A 22,014-nucleotide genomic window follows, 5' to 3' on the forward strand; every position below is an offset into this window, starting at 1 on the left:
AAATTGATTTAATTAAAAATTTCTTTCACCAGCTGATGATATCATCTTTGCTGGGCTGCATGAAGTTCACACCAACTGGATTTCAGCTAATGAGTATTATGCAGCCAAAATTAAGGATTCTAAAGCCTCACTAGCTTAAATCCAGTAGGAAAGTTGTAAATACAGTAGAGTAGGCCCATTGAGCCAATGGAACTTATAAAGAGTAGCTCAAACCTAGAGAACCAAAATCATTTAGATTTGAACCATGCTTCTGGGGAGACAGACTCTAAAGCTTAGGTTCAGTTTCCTTTGTGCGTGAAGATGCAAGGTTGATATTTTTAAACTGTACTTTTCCCACCTGCAATTCGTTCCTGAGCTCAATTCAGTCTTGATGCTACATCTCTGTCAACTCAGGAGAATAGAAAAAAGAATCAAGTCTTCAGAAACAAATGGATACCTATTATGATGATGTATGGACTGTCAGCGGCTGTGGGCACACACATATGCAGAGAAGCAGATTTTCCCTAACTGTGTGCTGATGAGATTGGCACCAGGCCTCTAGTCTTCTTCATTCCAAATGTGAAAGAGTTCCTGGCATGTAGCCGCTGTAATGAATACCTAGCAATGCTAGTGGGTACAGTACAGTCAGCATTAACTATCTTGAAGCCCCATTGATTTCATCTGGACATTTGTATCATTTTTTCACCTGTTGAATTAATGAAAGGAGCTTAAAGGTGTGCATTTGGAAAACAGTCATCTCCAATTAGATATGTTGATGCTTTTTTTTTTGGTATGTTTTTTTTTTTAAAAACCCAATTTGCAATTAATAGTTCCAGAGCAAAAACAGCGTAAAATGGGCACAGCTTTTCCACTATCTATGTACTTTGCTTTTCAACTCTGCTCATAAGAATGAAAGCCCAGTGTCAATTACATGCAAATTACATGAGCTCTCTAAAGCACATTCGGTCTCCAAGCAGATTCAAAATCTCCTGAATTAGTCACAGCATGGTGACATGAAGAATTAATGCAAAGTTCTGTTTCCTTTTTGTTTTAAAATAATAACTAAATATACCAGTGCATTTGCTCCCTTTAAAAAACAACAATCCGGTTGAACTTCCAAATGCAGCCTGAAAAGTATATATTTTCAGATCTTGGGAAAGTTGCTTTTTTTGGATTATAACTCCCAGAATCTGCTGCCTAACATGTCAGGTTCTGGGAGCTGTTGTCCCCAGAAGTGACTTGCTACCTCTATATATTTCTTACCATGATTGTAAAGTGATTGGAAGAATCCCCTGATTGAATATCTCCAGTCCAGTTTGTGCATAACACTGAGCCATCAATCCTGCAGTAACAAGCTGACTGTTCCTACCTACCCCATCCTCCTGTTACAAGTAAATTAGGAGTTTTGGTTAGAAAGTGACCATATAACCTGCATTTTGTAAGCCAGCTTTTAACCCTGTTATGCATCAGCATACTGCTTGTGCACATCATGGCTTACTGAACCAGGCTTGATAATTTAACATGACCAGTCAACTGGGTCTGTGTCAACTAACTGTTAAAAGCACAGGAATAGAAAATACAAAACCCTGGGAGAGGAATCATTAGACTGCTTGCTGCTATAAGGTGGGTATAAACAAACCATATTTCAAACCTATATTGTTTAGGTGAAAAGGGAGTGGACCTGATGTTCAAAGACACATGCTCTAAGACTGTAGTAAAATTTGTTTCATGTGTTTATGTACATATAAATCTTTCTATAAACAAATATAATAAGGATGTCATAACCTTCTTGTCTCTTGTGAAAGTGTGGTGTAAATATCCTTGATTTCAAAGGAAAAATAGGCCTGCAACATATCCATGAAAATATCCTAAATATTTTAAATGACATCCAGAGTACAAGTTTAAACGCTGATGGATTAGGCTAATTCAGCCTCCTGAAAGCTGCCAAATAAATCATTCCAGGTTGTCCTATAAATTTCCATCTACACAGTCCACACTTCTGTTTTCTGTCCCTTGAAATAAAAACCAAACCAACTGGTCCTGCAAGCAACCCCTATGAGAATTTCTAAATCTAAGGGGGGAAATAAAATAATAGGTCCTCCGAGGACCTTTCCTGAAGGAAAAAAAAAACCATAGTTGCTCTCATGACAGGGCAGCAAAGAATAAATCAAGCAAGACTCTTAAAGTTTCTTCTGTATAACTTTCAAAGTGAGTAGTTCAAAACGGGCTCAATTTTGTCCATGAATACATTTGAGAAGCTCCTGCAGAACTGGTTGAGGCAGTGCACCTAACGGTAGAATCTAAGCCAGCATGGTTGGAAAGATAGCTGTTTTTAAATATACAGCTGCAAATTTGGGGTTTCAGGGAGGTTCATTGAATAGAATAGTACTGAACAACTTCCAAGCAGACCTCTTAGTGAAACCTATGGTGCCCCGCATAGCGAGGTTAATCCGTTCCGGATTAACCCTCGCTATGAGGAAATATCGCTAAACGGGATGCAAAATGCCATTGGAATGCATTAAACTTAGTTTAATGCGTTCCAATGGCTTCTATACTCACAGTTAAGCGAAGTTTCCTCATAGCGCCGCGATTTTCGTGCCCTCGGTAAGTGAGGGCAGGGTGCGAAAATGGTTGCGGTGGCCATTTTGGGTCGTCTGGTGGCCATTTTGGAGCCGCCGAACAGTTGATTTCTCGGCGTCGCAATGCGAAGATCGGTAAGCGAAACGCTTACCAATCTTCACAATGCGAGTTTTGGCCATAGAGGCCATCGGTAAGCGATCTCATTAGCGATCTCAAAAAAGAGATTGCTATGCGATTTTGTCGTTATACGGTGTGCTTGTTAAGCGAGGCACCACTGTATTCTATCCCTACCCCACCAACTGAGCTAGGAAGCAACCCATCTAACAGGGGGTGTCAAACAAGAACAGTAGAGAATAATGAATTCCTGAATGCAAATGAGGCTGTGACCTTCTGCCACAGGCAAGGAGGCAGTCAGGAGGGAGCTGGCTGGGAGTGCTTGATTCTCAGATGGGGCAGTGCCCCACTGGTCTTAATGGATAAACTTCTACTTGTGTTCCCGCACACATGGAGTTCGAGAATTTGGATTCCTACATAAACTGTCTCTTTTAGAATTTAAAATGTTATTCAAAGGAAGGAAGGGAGAGAAAAAGGGAGGGAAGTTTGTTGAAGGACCACAATTCAGGAGCCCACCATACATTTCTGCATGGACAGTGTTTCAATCTTGGCAAAAGGAACTCAGTACTAAAGTAGCAAAGCATGGGAGTGGAAAACAGAATGATATTTTAGAAGTCCCAACAGCAACTCTGCTTGTGTGAATGTGGAGATACATAGGCAATGTAGCGCCGATAGATGAGGAAATACAACAGAAGAAATTCTGATAGGATTGCAACATACACTGTAAGGGGAAAACCACACTGGACAAAATCCTCTTGCACAGCTACAAAAGCATAACATTTTTAGCCAGGCTTGCTGAAGCCACATTGCACTGCACTGGCCTCTTGCTGAGGTAGCCAGAGGAGCACTCAGTCATGTTAGAGCCCTCTTTACTTTAGCCTTTCTGTACACTTGAAGAAGGCTGACAGCTTCTCTCAAGGGCAGCCTGAAATGTTTTGCTGCCTTATACTGCCTAACAGTAAGGCTATCCCTGTCTCCAGCCAACCACTCACTTAAACGAACAAGGAAACCACTCATTCCACAGATGATGATGTTATTATTTATTCTCTCCCTTCTTGACATTCTCAGGAGCAGCTGCCTTTAGCCTATGTAGCCATTTCTCTCCGAACAAGACAGGCATGGCTTCAGGGTGAGAGGCTGCTGAAGGCTTCCACAGTGGTGGGGATCTTATCCTTCTGAAAGTAAGTTCTGCTACACTGTTTCAAAAAAAGTTGTTTTTTTTTCCTACTGTAAATTCCAGAATCTCCAAACCAGCTGCGCCCCTGATATCCAGGTTCTGTACAAAATGCCTCTGTTGGCATACAAGCCAAGTCTTAATAGTTTGGGTTTTTTTGGGGGGGATTTGTTTGTTTTACAAATGTTAAAATACATTTGTTTTGAACAGACGTGAAAGTAATTATTTTGGGGTCTGTTAGTCAGCTACAGTGACTGAATAAAGCAGTTTTCTAAAGGGCCCCACCACCATTATGAATTAAATTAGAACTAGACAGTTTTGGGAGGCCTAGAAGCCAACCTGCAGCCACTGCTCAAGCCACCCCCTGCAAAAGCTTGTTTATATTAGGCTGGTATGTTTCCCAAATGTATGGCTTAATAGTTTTCCCCTTCTTTTTCTTCTTCTTTTTGTTTTAAAAGGAACCTCAGTTAGAACAAGGTGTGTATGGCTCTTGGATATATGATACTATCATCATCACTTAATTGCCTATATTCATATAACAAATAGAATTCTGCATGCATACATAACTGCAGTAATTTACAATTACCATATATTTTCCTTATCATGGTTTAAACATTCACAGACACACAAATAAGGAGCCTACTGGGAGATAATGTGTTGAAATAAACACCAGCAACAACTTCCCATGCCATGTTTTGCATCTTGTTACCGAGCCAACGGCGAAGGAGCAGCAGCAGCCGCAAGGCAATAAAGGGACAGGGGTGCAAAGAAACCTGTACAAATCTTACCTCCGGTTAAGTCTGCTGCATGTCTGTAAGCTAAACATAACCTTTAGAGATCATTTGTGTATAATCTTTTGCTAGACAAGATCTGAAGGTTCTTTAGGCCAATCTGTTACTGTCTTGAGGGTTTTCCATTCAACAATTGCCTAATTATTAACTCCCCAAATCTATATTATAGTGTACCATGAACATAAAGACTACCTATGGATTGTTTTCTTCAGCTTAAAACAGGTAAAATCTGAATCCTGAAATTTCAAGGCAAAATTAAAAAAAAAATAGTTGAATGAGTATTTATACTCCAAAGTGCATTCAATGGGACTTAGTCCCAGGCAGGTGTGTACAGGATTGCACCCTTTTTATGAGATAAACATTTGTGGAGTAGAACCTTCACAAAAGCTCTTATTCTTGGAATTTTTTAATTAGTCACCATATTCTTCTTGAGGGTTTTTTTTTTTGTTTTTGTTTTTTTTTTGGCTGTTGCTGCTGACATTATCCCCATTGTGCAGATGGAGCTACACAACAGGATTTCAGCCAGTGGTTTTCAAATTGCTTGTCCATGTATATCAGTCAAAAACAAAAGAAAAATACGAAATAAAGAAGGCAAATATGTTGTGGCACTTTAAAGACAACTGCTATATTTTAATGTGAGCTTTTGTGGACAAGTCCAATTTCTCAAATTTGTATTTATTCATGTATTCATTAATTTTAGAAAACAAATAATTGGAAAAATGAATTCTTATTATTTCATGTGGAAATACTGAAAACAAGAGTACCTGTGAATAAAAGACATTGAGGAGTGGCTGTTGGTCAGTGGTACAGCAAATACTTTCATGCAAATGGTTCCAGTTTCAATCCTTTGACAAAAAAAGGAATTCTACTGACATACTGTCCAGTTGATTCCAACCTACAGCAAATCTTCCTGATGTTTCCTAAGTGGTTTATCATTCTCTTCTTTAAGAAGCACTTTGGGACTGTGGGGCTTGCCCAGGGCTATACAGGCTGACTTTTCTCCTGGGAGGAATCAAATCCCAAACCTCTGACTCAGTGAGCTATCTAGTCAGCCCTTTCAGGGTAAGGCTGGGTGGGTCAGGGAACAGTGTCACATCCTGGAATACTGTTCCTTGCCAGTGTCAACAATACTGGGCTATATGTCTAACTAAACTGAAACTGATTCAACCATTCTGAGTAGTAGTTTTCCTTCTATGGTGGAGAGTAACATAAATGTAATAAAATTTATACCCTGTCCTGTCATCATCATATCACATGCTTCTTCAGCTCCACCTGATATCACTAGCTCCTACCACTAGGGGTAAGAAATAAATAAATGGATGCAGTAACACTAGGGCATCAATTATATCTTATTACTTATACTGTATATCTCGTACATGCTACGGAATGGGAGAATTCAACATGGAGCACCATTTTTATGGCAGCCACAAGTCTTTCATAAATTCTAGTTTTGTGTGAAGTACATGAAGGCAGACTGGAAAATATGCAGAAAGGCATGGCATGGCAAATGTTTGTTATAAAATGAAAAATTAAGAAAAATACTGTAAGTGGAAGTGGAGAGATCTCCAACATCAGCTGGAAATAAAAGGAGCAGGAGGACTAAACGATTAGTTTTTGGTAAAGATTTCTCATTCAATCACTGTATCTCCTAAACCATTTTTTATTTCTTCTGAGCTTCCAGACCCCTACAGCAGAGTAAGCATGAACTGTTCTTTTCTATAAAGTGCAGCTAAGATTCACCATTAATCAGAAAAGATGGACACCTGACAAGATTACAGATATCACCATCTATATTGCTGCAGGACTGGGATCCCATTTTATTTTTATCACCATGTCTTTCTGAGTTCAAACCTCCTGTGATCATATGACATTGTGGGCTCAGTCACATGAGAGAAAGGAACACCAGTTATACTGATCCTTTTCTTCCCTCTGTTGTATCAATGCATTTTTCCAGCTGTCATGTGGTATATATAGTGGCAGGGGTGTTTATATTGTTTTGAACTGCATTACTACATTTCTTTCTATTTGAACCATTACAGCAGGTTACACAGCTCTTTAATTTTGTATCAATTCATTTTCTATACTCTTTCTTGGGGAAGCCCCCTTTCTCCTTTTTTTAAAAAAATGTTTTATTTTTCTTTTCCCTTTGACACAATGTCAGAAAGAGGAAGTAGAACTTGTTTAAAAGACTTGAAAAACATTGTGAACAGCAGGGTTAAAAAAAGAAAAGAAAAAGGAGATGTTAATTCAACTCCCCTTTCTTTACAATTTAAAGCAGCTAATATCCATGCTGAAGCCTTCTTTCACCCAGGAAGGGGGGGTGTGAGGGAAAGCTGTTTATTTCTGAGCAATGTGTTCATGTTGTTTTTATAGCAGCCACAACAAAAATTCCAGTTCTGCTTGTATTCCTTCTTTCCAGAGTTCAGGTTGATAATATAATACAGCCTTTGGCTATATTTCATGAAGTTGTACTTACAAGTCATTACATTAGGCATTGGGTATCTGAACACACAAAGCCACCTTAGAGTTCAACCATTGGCTGGGAGGTGTCTATTGAGAGTGACACTGTCCCTTCATCTTCTTTTCCAGCACTGCTTTCTGGGTTGCTTGCAAATGCAGATACTAGAAACTGACTGGCCAAACCCCCACACCTGTGGCACAGGTTATAGGCTCACAATTCAACCCAGACTTCTACTTGAAACAGAGAAAAATTCTAATATACATTTTGAGTAGGAATCTTACCAAGATAACTCCATAAACAGGAAACACAACGATAGGTTTCAGCAACAGAAATTGTGAGGGTCACAAAGCTAGCCCCCAGGGCAGAGAAACCATCATATATTAACACTGTCATATCTCCAACCAGTTTGAAGCACATAAAATAGTTGGATTCCTTCCAAAATTAAAAGACACCACTTATTGATTCTGATGCTCTAAAATCTGCCACAAAGGATACACGTACAATAAAAATAATATTTGAGAGTGTGCACTGAAAGATGCTATTTTGTTACACCAGTTAACACACTGCTTTGTTTTCCTCTTTCCCCCTTGGTGTGCATCTGACTTGAAACATAAAGATGTTGTTTTGAAACAGCAAATACCCGGGCTCCCTGTATTCCAAGATATAAATTTATTTGGAACATTCAGAAATTGGCCTGAGTCATCACCTTTGTTTATAACATTTGAATTTGGATGACAACTGCAATCAAATGTAGGGAAATATTTGGAACTGAAAAATGAACTCAGCACTGTCTCACTGCAATGATAATTAAATTACATGTTTGAATCACCTCCAGAAAATGAAGCAAGAAAAACACACATTCGGTTACATAGTCAACAGGACAGGACAGAGCTTTTTAATTCTAACAATTCCTTTGCTTCTATATTGTTTTTAGTACTATAAACCTTTAACTGTGATTTACCAGACCAACCTAAGGAGCCCAATAAAACTTATTCAATATTTTGTGTGATACAAAATGTGGTGTTAAAGGGAGCTTGGGGGCTACTGATCTCATCTTGTATGTGAGAAGTGATGGGTTATGCTAAACAGCAAATTCAGTCTGTTACAAATAAAGGAGGCTTAATTGTACAAAAGCACATTGAAAATACACTTGTAAGGAAATAGATCAAACAATCTTGATGCCTAGTTGTAATACCAAGTTACAAGAGAAATGGGCTTCTTCATTTTGGAAAAAAAGTGCTTCGAAAACTGAATGATGGGTCCTCATTTGGATCCTGTTTGTTTGTTTGTTTGTTACATTTCTATGCCCTTCACAATATTATATTTTCTGGGTGGCTTACAACAAGAGATAAGAAATGACATATAATTTAAAATCAAATGGTAATAGAAAACCATAGAAATCACAGAGTGAAATCAGATAAAGGACTGGGTGAAGAGAAAATGGCCTCACTTGCTTTCCCGGAATTTTGGAAGCTTTAACTAAAATTCACAATCCTCTCAGGTGTTTTGAATTGCTTAGAGTTGAGGAATAAAGGTTCCATCAAACAGATCTACCTGAATCACCCGACATAGCCATCAGGGACGGCTGAGGGGGTCTGACACTGAGAGAGGCCCGGAAGGAAAAAACGAGAAACCGGGCCTTCTCGGCAGTGGCCCCTCAGCTGTGGAACAACCTCCCTACCGAAATTCGGCTGGCACCCTCGCTGGGCGTTTTCAAAAGCCAACTGAAAAACATGGCTGTTCAAGCAGCCCTTCCCTCCAGTCAATTAAGTGATGCTTATTTCTTATTTCTTTCCTTTTAACTCATGCCATCTTAGGACTCTTTACTTTAAATTGATTGTTAAAATTGTAAGTTTTTTTATTTTATATTTCTCTGTTTTTATATATGTAAATTGTGTATATTTTAAATTGTTTCTATTTCTATGTTGTGAGCTGCCCAGAGTAGACCATGTCTAGATGGGCGGCATATAAATGCAATAAATAAATAAATAATATAAATAAAATAAATGAATATTCATGTGAGGCACCGTGGGCAGACCATAATGGATAGGGAGACTAGAAGACTCTGAATGCCATGCTAAATCTTCATGAATCTTCATGAATCTCATTTTCATGAATCAAGTCACTTCTATTTTCATGAAGATTCATCACATCTGATGAAGCATTTATTCTTCATCTGCAAGTGAGTCAAACAACTGACAGGATTTTTCTGCATATGTGGGGGGGGGGCGGCTGTAGTCCAAAAAGAAAATTACCAACATCCAAAACTACTAATTTATGAATGTTTTAGTTGCCCCAATATCTTTCTTTTTAAGATAAAGTGAGTGAGCAGTAGACATGTGCAAAGGGAAAAACAAACAAACAAACAAACAAACAAACAAACATTTATTTATTTAATTATTCATTCATTCATTCATTCATTCATTCATTCTGGAGGAGGCGCTTCTTTCAATGTTATGTTTTTGTGTACCAGTCCTTTTATTTAACATAAAAGAGAGAGCCGCTTTGGGGTATTTCAATTCATTTCATTTTTCAAGCCTAAAGAACCCATTAAAAGCTCCTAAAAAGCAAAGGCAAAGCTATAGAGGATCAATCTTTTACTCCAGAAGCAGGCAACAGTACAGCCAGCTACCACTGCCACCAAACAAAATTATACCTGCAAAACTCACCAAAATACAAATCTTTAATAGAATAAGTGTGGGGTAAATTAATCTCTACCATCATTGATGCCTTTTCTTCTTTCCCTTGAGTCCAGCAGGCAGAATAGGCAGGCATTAGCAAAAATAATCTGAGATTGAAAAGGACCAAAGGGGAAAAATCCCCAAAGAAACTGAAACTAAAGTGCCAATAGGGCATGCTCACAGAGCAGCAAAAATAATCCAGAGACATGGAGTGGGGGAAAATCCCCCCCAAAAGAGCAAGGAAAGAGGGGGGGGGGCGAGAAAAAAGCAAGAAAGGATCCAAGATAGAGGCACAGACACAGCATACAAAGAAAGATGTTGCAGTTTGCATACCCACATAGAAATATGGAAACAGAGAAAAAGCAATCTCATTGAGTTCCAACTAAATCAGGCCTTTTTACATAATCAAAATTCCCAGTCCCCCTGGACATTCTGATTAGCTGCTGACAGCAGTCCTCATGATGCTATTGGATGAAAAAGTTTCTGTGTGAATTGACAAAGGGTGAAAGAAAGGTGAAACAAAGCGGAGGGGGTACAAAAGAATGTGAAACTTTTTGTACCTATTTTCTGTTAATACAACTAATTTGTATTTTAGAGGCTCTCTTTTGATAATCAATGGACGAGCATGAAAACAAAAAACTTTAAAAGGGACAAAGTGTTTTCCCCCTCTCATTAAAAGACAAAAAGCTCTATCTATAATGAGTACTATTGGAAAGAGTTTGCTGGTTACTGTGAGGACTGATGTAGTGCATAAAAATCACCTGTAATCCAATAAAGAAACATAGAGTTCATGTTGGATGCCTGCCATTGACCATTGAGACCTTAAACCAACAACAGAGATCATAACATTTACTGGTAATTTGAAGAGCTGCAACTCATAATTTGAACAGTAGCATTCAGGGGAGCACTAAATCACTCAGGCTGAAGAGTCAAGGCAGCTTGGTAGAACCAGGTAGAACAGTATTAGGCTTTTGTATTCCCTGCTCCTTGTTGAGCTGACATACAGCACTGCTCTCTGGCAACCTGCAGCAATAGTACTGAGGCACAGCAGAGCGTGATAGCAGCTTACTCCTCTGGCATGCTCCTGGGAGTACTAACCAGCTTGAAAACAAACTACTTCATGCCGTGTTTTGAAGAAATTGTGTGGCTTATTTGGAAGTCCTTGTAGTATGTTGTCTACCCTGGGAGACAGTGAGGCACCTCTAGTCTGGTATTATCACTTTCAAACTGATAACTTGTGGTAACTCACAAAGTGTTGTCCAGTACAGCAGAATTGTGTACATCTGGCTTGCCAGAGTTAGGATGAGGTACTCAGAAACAGTCAACCCTCAGTGCTCCCTGGAAGGACAGATCCTGAAGCTTAGGCTCCAATACTTTGGCCATCTCATGAGAAGAGAAGACTCCCTGGAAAAGACCCTGATGTTGGGAAAGGGTGAAGACAAGAGGAGAAGGGGATGACAGAGGACGAGATGGTTGGACACTGTCATCGAAGCTACCAGCATGAATTTGACCCAACTCCGGGAGGCAGTGGAAGACAGGAGGGCCTGGCGTGCTCTGGTCCATGGGGTCACGAAGAGTCGGACACGACTTAACGACTAAACAACAACTCAGAAATAGAATAAGGTAGCTTACAACACTTTCACCATTACTGGATATATATTGGTTGTAATATTGCAATGCAAATGCTCCATGGTATCATAGATATGCTCAGCCTCTGTTGTCTGTATGAGGTTTGAAAGCAGTCCCTTCTCCCCATCTGATTACATCATGAGTCTGCTTAATATGAGAGAGCATTCAGAACATTCAGTCTACCGCTCTCCAAGAAAGCATGTACTACATAGCTTTGGAGACAACAAAAAGTCAGCCCTCTATCAGTGAAATGCAGCCTGTCTAAGAAAACCCACCTACCAGCTTTTACTCTAATGTCGGTGGATAATGATACAGCTATAAATAAAACCAGAGTCAGCTATATTGGCATTATTCCACATCGTGAATATGGGAACTTACAGACAATAACAATCAGAATGATAAACTCTACTTCTAATATCTTCCTAGTAGCTGGTGTGAGAAGTAATACATCAGTTCAGTACCTGGGAAGTGGGATTTTTCTTCCCCTTGGGGCGAAAGAAACCCCTTCTGAAATACCATCTTTGCCACACTGAGCTGACTACGAAATGATGGATGTGAAAAAACTGGGATTATACTGCATTAATTAAAGCAGACTGACTGAATCACCAAAACAAAAGGAAAATAGATCACATTGATGATGCTACTGTAAGAGCTACTGAAGCTGAAGTGAGCTTTTACATTAGAAATGTGTAGAAAGGACACAGAGGAATACATAGTCATAGAAATAATCCACCATCATGGAATCCAGAGGAGGAGAAATTCTTTCAGCAAAAATTAAGATATTTTGGTTTCTGGACACAGTTTTATGACATGAGGAATTAATTGTTAGTCAAGATTTTACGAGAGATTCTAATGGTATATCAATTTCTTCCTCTCAGCTATTGTAGAAAAATGCAAAGTATTCATGCCTCGTGCATGTATGTGTGTGTGTGTGTGTGTGTGTGGGATTAAAGCCTTTGCTGGTCTGCCATAGGTTGCAGGATGTTTCAGATGATGTTCTTTCTGGCTTCAAAGGGTGATAAGTGTTTCTTGCCATGTCACACTAATGAGAGTTATCTTTCTTAAATATGAAAAACAAATAAAATACATATGTATTTGTTAAAACGCCAAAAATAAAAATAAAGATGAGGTATACATGACAAAAGGTATAGATGACCTGTAGCACTACTAAGCAATTTGAAATACATTTTTCATTTGTTTTAGTGTATCTAAATATTTAATTCTAGGCCACAGTGCATATCCACATTGAAGCATACAGTAAGTGCTCAGCAGTAGGGATGCCCCCATCAATGTTGCTTTCTTCCACATTTGAATTTTAAAAATGAAAAACAGATTCTTTTCATCCTGAATATGTGATTCATGATTATTTTTTTTTACATTCCCCGATAAGAAAGTGAAATGAAGTTTTCATTTGTTTGCACTATCCATATTCTTCCCCATCCTGGGTCAACAAACAAGGTTCCAGCAGGACATCGATCACCAATGGTCTAAGAAAGCAGCTATGAAATTCTTCGCGTTATACCAAATTCAATGGACCTTCACATGAAGAAACATTCCTGGGACTTCAATTCTTCCACCGATACTGATAGGATACTACACACAGATCAGGCTAGTGATGACTGAAATGCATAAGAAAAAAATAATTACCGGGCTGGTTATCGATGGTGCTCTTGTATAATTTGACTATGTGGAATTTGGAACATGCACTATTTAAATATTTCCTCTTTTATTGAACTGTTATTGACATAACCTTAAAATATTGCTATTATTTTTGAAAGGTATTGCTGCTGATAACAGGGACAGATCCAGTCTGAGAGCACAATCCTAAGTACCCAGAAAAGCTGATCTGACCTGACACTTGGCCAACTGAAGTAGTGTTAGATCCAACCCTTAGCAGCCTAGGGATGTTGGAATGTACTTAGGAACACTGTCGCTTTGCTCCAACATTGTGCTGCCATAATAGCCATGTCTCTGGGGTAGAGGAGGTTTTGCTGTGCCCTAAGGACATTCCAACCAGCAGAAAGGGAGTTCTGTCAGCTGGTGAGGTTTCTGCCTGTCACTACAGCTGGTATGTCTCTGAGTTAGAGCTGCACACAACGTAAACAGTTTGGAACAGGGAGAATCCTATTCTGCCCACAAGAATACCCTTCTACATGCAGAAGCCTCCTCCTTCTGGCTGTCCTCAGATATCTGCCAGCAGAGGGATCTACCAACAAAACTGATATGCTTGATACAAATGGGACTTGATTTGACAGTGTTTGGGGACAGGTCCCACATTAAAATCATGGGGATTCAGGAGGATCCATCCTTGAATCAATGTTTTTGCACCACTGTAAAGCCAGGCACCCCTCATTTCTTTGTTGCAATCTGTGGGTACAAACAGAAATAGAAAGAGCACTCTTAAAGGGACAAAAGCTGCTAGGCTTTCTAAAAGGACAAGCAGCTTAACCCTTTCTCTCCCTCCCTCATCTCACTACAGCAGTTGGGGCGAGTGGCCAGCATGAGGGCAGAGTGGGTAAGCCTCAAATGAAACTATTTTAAAAGCCAGCGTAGCCCCTTTACAACAGTTAAAACATATTAAAAGTTTTCCCAAGAGAAGCAGCGTAAAAATCCAGTGCCTTAACCACTATCTCAAGGAGACACAGAGAGTGACTCATGTACCATGTGACTATCACATGACTTTCAAATTGCAGCAAAAAACTCCTAGACATATTGTGGGGTTAATAAGTAGTATACAGTAGATAAGCCCTAAGATCTGTCTGCAGAAGAATCAAAAAAGTGACACAGAAAAGATGGAGGGAGGAAGTTATCAATTTATCCCAGATCACAATTTTTTTCAAGTCTGAGAATATATCCACAATGTTGGCATAAATTTAAATCAGGGCAAGGATAGTACTAAATAATTTCCAACTTCCCTAAATGGGGAGGAGTTTGTATTTAGCATATCATCAAGTCAATTGGTGCTTGCTCAGCTGGCCTTCACCCATCTATGTTAGTTAAGATTGCACTACTTATTAAGTCAGATTCTGAGCTGACTCACTGAAATCAGTGGGAATTAAATTAATCTTGAATAATGTAAGCCCATTTAAATGGGTCTACTCTAAATACAGTCAGTGTAATCCACACTGAAATATATGTTGGCTGTTAGCACAACTGGATTTGCTGGCATATCTGCCAGGATAAGATAAAAAAAGGGGGGAGGCAAAGAAAGGGAGGAGCTACGCCAGGATCAAAAACTATTACGTCAACTTGCAGACACTATGGTGACACAAAATTAGGTGAAAGTGAGAGTTGGCCTTGAACAATTTCTAACATTCTTTGAGCGGGAAAGTTTAAATTCAGCACAGTTTTCAGCCAGCCCTCAGCCATCTTGGCTGGTTAGGACTGTATTCAAAGTTGGAAGGAAACTTATTTTTATTAAAATACTAGTGATTTATACCATTTCAGTTTGTGAGTGGGTCACTTCGGCCCTCACCCCGGACACCGACGTGAGAACCTCCAAACCAGGAGGTGTTGATTCTGAGATGGTTTCGGGGAAAAACACCACTGAAGAGGAAAACTTGCAGAGGGACAAGTTGGGGAAAGCCTCCTGGCAGCTCAGCCCTGCTGAGTCCCATGCCTTGCCTTCCATGGGATCCCATGGAGGCCACCGTTGAAATAGACCAGAGATTTGTAGGCTCCCATGAAGTCAACACAAAGCCCAGAAGTGATTGGAATGGATCAGGAGCAAATGAAAAAAACGTTGTCCCTGGAACACATGACAGGGGCTGTTGTTGGTTCCCCACTTCCTGTTGCAATAAATCCTCTTGAAGTACGGCTGGGCCATATGGAGTTAATGAACATGGGTATGGATGATGGTTTGCCTGTCAATTCTGCCAAGGGCAGGAGTGGCTGGGCTCACAGAGTTTTATCCAGATCGAGGCTAATATAATATACACTTTGAAATTATGTGAGTTAAAAACTTAATTGCTGGGGTCCAGCAAAGAATATCTCCATGTGACAGCAGGCTTCTGTGATATACAGTCAGTATGCATTTGAATTCACATCTGCTGCTGCATCACTTATTCAGAGCCAGCTGAAGTTTTGCTCTTTAAACCACCTACCTACCTACCTACCTACCTACCTACCTACCTACCTACCTACCTACCTACCTACCTACCTACCTACCTACCTACCTACCTACCTACCTACCTACCTACCTTCCTACCTTCCTTCCTTCCTTCCTTCCTTCCTTCCTTTCTTTCTTTCTTTCTTTCTTTCTTTCTTTCTTTTCTTTGCTGGAGCTCTAACAAAAGGCACATGTTTGCCACCAGATACACTAGTCACCATGACAACCTTCCTAATCAATAATAATTAATAAAATAATTAAATAAAATAAAATTTTAAATTTTAAAATAATTTGAATGTTTAAATAATTTTTAAAATAATAATTAATTAAAATTTATTAATAATTAAATAAAATAATAATTGGAACACACTTTACAGATTTGGTACAATATAGACATATTTTGGTTTCACTCCTTCCACTGCACAGTGGGACTGTTGTATATCCTTCAGACTCCTCTGACCACCACCTATAAGCCAGTTGTACAACGCAATGGGAGTGTATAGAACAAAATATTCTTCTGAGAGTTTACTGCCAGAAGAGAAGAACATGAGTTCTTCTTTGAATGATGTTGTAGACAGGTGTGCTGATAAGCCCCAGGAAATATCAGGCAAATACCATTTTAGCTTGGATTAATTTTAAGAGGACAATAGTAATATAACTTGGTATTGGTGGTGAGAGATAGGGATAGAGAATCTATATTTTCCGTCTCTCACACACTCTGCAGATAGCACTTCTGTAAGGGAAGCATCTAAAATCCTTAATGAAAAAGCTCTTTTATTCAAGCAATCCTTCAGGCTTTAACCAGCTGATTTAAATGCAGTCTGTTCTCCATGTCCTCATCTGCACACCCTTGCAGCCAATTTATTCCATTTTCCTTTTAACACTCTGAAAGCTCCCATTAGATTGTGCCCGTTATATGGACACATTAACTTGAATTTAAAGTTGCAACCCAAGAACCAGAGTGAACATGAGGGAGAGTGCTTAGATCTTTAGATTACAGAGGAGGTGAGGAACCTCACTTTCCCCTTTACTTTCAGTAGCATTAGTACGTTGATACAACATGCAGGATATAATCACAGCACAGGTTTCTCAGACCCTTCAAACAAAAATGGATTGAGGGTGTGGAATAAGGAGATGATTAACACTTGTTTTTGTGTTGTTGCATAACACAGAGGGGAAGAAACATGGGTCTCCTGTCTTCAGAGGAGACCATACCATCTGGCTTCTGCCCCGCTCTGGTTCCTCTTCAAAATAATGAAAGTTCTCAGTTCAGACACAATCATAAATTCTGGTTAGGAAGAAGATGCTTTCAGTTTCTTTCTTGTGGCTGTGCTAGAGAGGAGCGCACAAATCCACATAGTTAAGAGAATGGGATGAACTGGAAAACCAGTGGTTCATGGTGGTTTGTGGTTAGCCAGGAACCACAAACTACTAATCACAAACCACCATGAACCCCCAGAAAAAGAAACCAATGTGCAGTTTGTTTTCCCAGTCCGTGCCTTGCAGGGTTCCTACCGGCTCCTGTTCCCTCCACCCGTGTCTCCTCTGCAGCTGCTGCCCTGAGTGCATGTGAAGAGGCAGCAGCTGGCTGCTGGCAGGGAAGCCAGGCCCACTACCTCTGCACATACGCCCACCGCCCAGCTGATGGGCAGGTGCATGCGCAGAGGCAGTGGCTAACTCCTGGCAGGGAAGCTGAGCTCAAGTGGGCCTCCCCTTTTGCTGAACAAACTAAAGTGTCAAGGGGACCAAAAAAAACTTTGGCAGTACATTTTGCTTCGGCAATACAGGATCCTTGGACCAGACAATTAATTGAACTGCGAGCCAGCCTGGTTCATTGTGGTTTTTTTTTCTGGTTCTCAGTTCAGTTCGTGCTCATATCTATGCACAATACTTGAATAGTTCTTCAGCATTTACATCAGAGTTAGTATATTAGCCATGGCTAGTGGCTGCTGCAGGTAGAATTTCAGGATGAGAAACAGCTTCAAGCGTCACTGTGACAGTCATAGCAAATCCAGAGTTATGTGAAATAATTAAAACAGAAGGATAAAATATGCAAAAATAAGATAAATGATGTGGTAATATAATGCAAAGCCAGAGGTTGGGAGTTCAATTCCCCATGGTGCTTCCTGGGAGAAAAGCCAACCTGTGTAGCCTTGGGCAAGCTGCGCAATGCCCAGGGCACCCCCAGAAGAAGGGAAGGGCACACCACTTCTGAGAACTCTCTACCTAGAAAATTCTGAAAAGAGCAATCATAACCTCATCACTAACTTGACAGCACATGATTGTAAATGTTAAAGGTAGCAGAATGTGGCTTTTCTTGATACAAAATTTGGATTGCCTTGGTGCTGGCTTTTAAAAATCGAACATAATTTTTTTTGCAGACGATATATCCCCACGGTGCTCCCTAATCCAATGCTCTTGCACAACTCCCCTCTCTCTATCATGTCTTGTCACCTTCCTATGCCATTGCCTTTTTTGGCTCTAGCAGTCAGCTGCATGAAGTCACCTGCATTGTTTAATAATCATTTGTCTTTAATGTGCATTAGTCACCATTCCAAGTTTGCCCAGAGCATCTAATTGTGAAGGGAAAAGACAAAAAAGGGCATACAGTGAAGTCTGCTACAACCCCCCCCCCAAAAAAAACCCCTGCCCTTAAGCTTCTTCGTATAGTAACAGCTTAATTAGAATCACACCTCTTGTAACTAAGCGTGAGGGAAGTGCTACAAGGCTGATAACTTGTGGTTGTTATCAGGAACTGAATGCTTGGAGGAGACTCCCTTTGCCTGTGGGAGGTTTTTGACAAATACAACCAAATGCAACATACAGTAGTGCAATATCAGGACTCAAAGCCTTTCTCTATTCATAAACACACACAAATGATCCCTAAGGCTTCCTAAACATTCTGCTGTACAGTGATTCTTTGGTTCATCTGTCTTTACAAAAAAGGTTAGCCACCGCAGTGACTACAAACACAAATTCAGTTGATCAAATCTGTACAATATTTTTTTCTTGATAATATTTTGTAGAATATGATTGTTTGAAGCATTGTATTTAGATTGGGGAGAGGGATGTCATACTGGGTCAGAGCAGTTGCTCTCAAATATAAGGTCCCAGATCCTGGCAATGATGCCTCAGAGAGGGGCCACTAATCAGCTCAAGCACTAACTGGTAGGGATGAACCTGGCTTGATTCATTCTTGCATGATGAACAAGAAACCTTTAAAAACAACTTATCCTCAGAGTTGTGTGTGTGTGTGCACATGCGTGGTTTCTTGGAGAGGGAGGGGAGGACAAACTTTTTTAAATAGTGTGTTTTTACAAGTGCTATTTGTGCATGTCTGTAAAGTGTACAGTACTAGAAAAATATGGCAATGTTGCCTGCATGCAAAAGTGGCAGCATTGCATGCATGGCATCTTTATGACTGATCAGGGTGGCTTCTTATGCTTATGACATGTGGGAGCTTATTTTCACAATGAGAAAGAGATGCTATTTCTCCTCACCCTAGAAACAGGATTTTTTAAATAAAATCAATCCTCCAGGCACATAAGATCACTTAGCAGCCAGCTGCGATCTGTTTTAGAAAATTGCTAAAATCTCTTCTCTAACACACATATTTATCATCCCAGGCTTGTTCTCTTGGGGCATGGGGTTGAACAATCCTTAAGAAGGTGTTTCGCTATGCGGGAACAGCCAGTGTCAGCATGTATCTACACCAAACAGTTCCAGCAGTTTGATTCCACTTCAACTGCCATAGCTTTACCCTATAGAATCCTGGTGCTGGTAGTTTTGTGTAGGAGTTAGAATTCTCTGCCAGAAAGAAATACTACCAAGTCCACTGAAGGACAGCAGAGAATCTTAACTCCAACAAGGATTTGATAGGAAAGAGCCATGTTAGTTGAAATTGAGTCATTCTGGTACAACTATGTACTGTAGATATACTCTCAATTTAGGAGCTCAGTCTACAAGCAGTCTCAGCTAGAATGTTGGTTAATAATAATATTTCATCGTATCTCTGCACACTGAGATAGATGGAATGGGTCTGACTACGTAGGGAGCTGTTTGTATCTTTAAAGGTTTGTGTTCCCATGCCGATGTCCACAGTTATGAATGGGATACGACTTTGTTAGTGTGGTTATCATTGGGAAGTACTGTATATTTATTTATTTATTTATTTGACTTATATCCCGCCCATCTGATAAGTCTATATCACTCTGAGCGGCTAACAGCAACATATATACAATTATAATAACATAAATCGAAAATATCAATTAACAAAACATAACATAAATCATAAATAATAGATAGATAAGAAAAGTCAAATGAATTAAATTAGATTAGATGCTGGCAGGAGGGAAGGCCTTAACATAGAACCATGTTTTTAGTTGAGTTTTAAATGTACCCAGGGTAGGGGTACATTTATGATTTTGATCCGCATTCTTGGGGCCTGGGCAAGAGCCAAGAGCCAAGAGTCACCATGCCTTTATCTAGATCTAGGGAATATGTTTTTAGGCTAATAGTCACAAGTCAAGGTCTTGAATTGGAGACGTAAAGCTTGAAATGCAAAAGCTGGTGAGCAATAAAAGAAGCTGGAATGCCAGCCTCCTAGTATTTATAACCAGGCTTGGCAAATCAAGAGGCTTCCTACTCATGGTGACCAATCCCAGAGATCATACTGCACTTCTTTTTAATCGTCTGTTCAAGTCCAGAAGACAAAGATTCCGATTTCAACCAGGTGTTTCTAGTGCAAGGATGGGTAATCTACGCCCCTCCATGTTTTGCTGGACTGCAGTTCCCATGGTATGCCACCACTGGCTATGCTGACCACAGCTAAAGAAAGTTACAGTCCAATGACATCTGGAAGGCCACATGTTCTCTATCATTGTTCTAGTCCATGATGCGAAAGATGTCAAATAGACATTGATATAATGGTGCCTCCTTGTATGACACAGGTTATGAAGATGTTTTTTGCTTGACTAGGGTTGCAATTTCCTATACAGATTGTTTTCAGAATGTGAAATAATGCATGGTACCAAGCAAAGCTGCATAACCATTGCAGATGCATAGTCACTAACTGGAACCGTTGTGGGTGGTCCAGTTCTTCCTTTGATGTAACTCCCTAGGTACTCAGAATCACTAAGCAGCCAGCTGTGGCCTGTACGTAAAACAGTTCACAGAGAAAACACTTCATTCTCAACTAGATACAGGTGTTGCAATTTCTTTTTCTTGACAGCTTCAGCACCTGCTCATCCTGTTTTGATGGATTCTTTCAGCTTGTATTGCTGGAGGAAATGGATGGGATTTTTCAGAGATATGAGGTCCACCACCTGTGTTCTAGGTCAGCAGTTTTCAATTGTTGGTCCTCCAGATGCTTTAGACATAATCTCCCAAAAGCCCCAGGCAGCAAGACTCTTGGGGGCTGAATTCCAAAACATCTGGAGTGGCCAGAGCTTGAGAACCACTACTTAGGATCCTCAGCTACCAATGTTAACAAAGACTGGCCAAAAGAGACCAGTTCTTTTGCTTTGTGCTACGTAACCAGTAACTGCCTTCAGCAAGGCAACATACCACCAGGCCTCAAAGTGGCAGTATTTTAGTCTCACCTTGTTGAATCCCAGAGCTGAGCATTAAAAGTTTTTCTTCTATTATTTAATAGCTAAGTAGTTAATTGCAATTATAGCTTTGAGGCCTCCAAAATAGTTATCATTATGATTGCAATTTTAATTAAGTACTTCTACTTTCCACTTTGTTAAAAAGAACTAAGCAGTTTCTTTAGTTGGTTCTTGTAGATTTTTCAGGCTGTCTGGCCATGTTCTTGAGGTTTTTCTTCCTAATGTTTCGCCAGTCTCTGTGGCCGGCACAGAGCAAGTTACTTTAGTTATTGAAAAATAAATAAACAGCCGAGTGCTAGAAGCCATTGGCTTGGGCTCACAACACATTCTCCTCCCATCTGCTTTGTTGTTGCTTCAAAAACCACAGTATGTGGTTTTAAGAATATAAGGTTGCAGGATGGCCCAGTACCTAACCAATGTTCAATTTATCCTCCATTTAGTGAGCTCTTTCATCCATAACAACAAAAGTAACTGCTACCATCATGATTTTTAGGTCTGTTGTCTTTTTAATTTATATATTTTTTATTTTATACTATTTTATTTTATACTAGAAAGTTGAGTGGGATTTCGCTGTTTTTTTAATATTTATTTTATTTCTGGAAACTACCCAGAGTAGCAGCAAGGTCACTAGATTATGTGGTGAAAATATAACAAATAAACAAACTTTAAAAGTCAATATCAGCCTCTAACATTATAATCATATTGTAATGTAATTCTATCTTACTATTAAAAAATTACAAGCAGTTACTTTTTTAATCTAGTTATATCCAAGGATGCCTAAAGATATTAAATAATTACTGTCGAGTTTGAATATTTCTTCTTTTGACCAAGGTGGTAGAGTTGGTGCTGGACTTTTAGCTCTGGTTTTCTGAAAAACTACCTGAAATT

The 22,014-nt window shown here is 39.7% G+C and overlaps 1 protein-coding gene and 1 long non-coding RNA gene across 10 annotated transcripts in view; one reads left to right on the top strand and one right to left on the bottom strand.

The window, feature by feature from the left end:
- The window catches only part of NRG1 (neuregulin 1), a 746,295-nt gene that overhangs the window by 426,629 nt on the left and 297,652 nt on the right, over positions 1-22,014 (bottom strand). The gene's annotated exons all lie outside the window — the stretch shown is intronic.
- On the top strand, positions 2,633-12,493 carry LOC144586515 (uncharacterized). Its single transcript, XR_013541380.1, has 2 exons — positions 2,633-3,854; positions 4,306-12,493. It is a non-coding gene; the product is annotated as an uncharacterized LOC144586515 (long non-coding RNA).

Source organism: Pogona vitticeps, chromosome 2, assembly GCF_051106095.1.
Source record: "Pogona vitticeps strain Pit_001003342236 chromosome 2, PviZW2.1, whole genome shotgun sequence".
Lineage (NCBI taxonomy): Eukaryota > Metazoa > Chordata > Lepidosauria > Squamata > Agamidae > Pogona > Pogona vitticeps.